Source organism: Arachis hypogaea, chromosome 3, assembly GCF_003086295.3.
Source record: "Arachis hypogaea cultivar Tifrunner chromosome 3, arahy.Tifrunner.gnm2.J5K5, whole genome shotgun sequence".
Lineage (NCBI taxonomy): Eukaryota > Viridiplantae > Streptophyta > Magnoliopsida > Fabales > Fabaceae > Arachis > Arachis hypogaea.
The window spans coordinates 72,644,156-72,645,212 of record NC_092038.1 but is presented as its reverse complement, the minus strand read 5'-3'; the positions used below and the strand labels follow the sequence as shown (position 1 = coordinate 72,645,212).

General features: G+C 40.8%; 1 non-coding gene across 1 annotated transcript; it reads right to left on the bottom strand.

Moving 5' to 3' along the window:
* Positions 1–407: 407 nt before the first annotated feature.
* Positions 408–515, bottom strand: LOC112792965 (small nucleolar RNA R71). Its single transcript, XR_003197681.1, has one exon. It is a non-coding gene; the product is annotated as a small nucleolar RNA R71 (small nucleolar RNA).
* Positions 516–1,057: the final 542 nt, after the last annotated feature.

Genomic DNA, 1,057 nt, shown 5'->3' with positions numbered 1-1,057 from the left:
GTTTCGAGTTAGAAAAGAATGAATCACAATTTCGTGCACCAAGGATGCTTGGTGATTATACTACACCTACTGCCAATTTTTATGGAAGAAGCATCTCAATCCCTGCAATTGGAGCAAACAATTTTGAGCTGAAGCCTCAACTAGTTACTCTGATGCAACAGAACTGCAAGTTCCATGGACTTCCATCAGAAGATCCCTATCAGTTCTTAACTGAATTCTTGCAGATCTGTGATACTGTTAAGACTAATGGAATAGATCCTGAAGTCTACAGGCTCATGCTTTTCCCTTTTGCTGTAAGAGACAAAGCTAGAACATGGTTGGACTCACAACCTAAAGATAGCCTGGACTCTTGGGATAAGCTGGTCACGGCCTTCTTGGCTAAGTTCTTTTCTCCTCAAAAGCTGAGCAAGCTTAGAGTGGATGTTCAGACCTTCAAGCAAAAAGATGGTGAATCCCTCTATGAAGCTTGGGAAAGATGCAAGAAGTTGACCAAAAAGTGTCCTTCTGATATGCTTTCAGAGTGGACCATTTTGGATATATTCTATGATGGTCTATCTGAGTTCTCACAGATATCACTGGACCATTCTGCAGGTGGATCCATTCACCTAAAGAAAATGCCTGCAGAAGCTCAAGAACTCATTGACATAGTTGTAAATAACCAGTTCATGTACACTTCTGAAAGGAATCCTATGAATAATGGGACGCCCAGAGGAAGGGAATTCTTGAAATTGAAGCTCTGAATGCCATATTGGCTCAGAACAAAATGTTGACTCAGCAAGTCAACATGATTTCTCAGAGTCTGAATGGATGGTAAAATGCATCCAACAGTACTAAAGAGGCATCTTCTGAAGAAGAAGCTTATGATCCTGAGAACCCTGCAATAGCAGAGGCGAATTACATGGGTGAACCCTATGGGAACACCTATAATTTCTCATGGAAAAATCATCCAAATTTCTCATGGAAGGATCAACAAAAGCCTCAACAAGGCTTTAATAATGGTGGAAGAAACAGGTTTAGCAATAGCAAGCCTTTTCCATCATCTTCTCAGCAACAGATA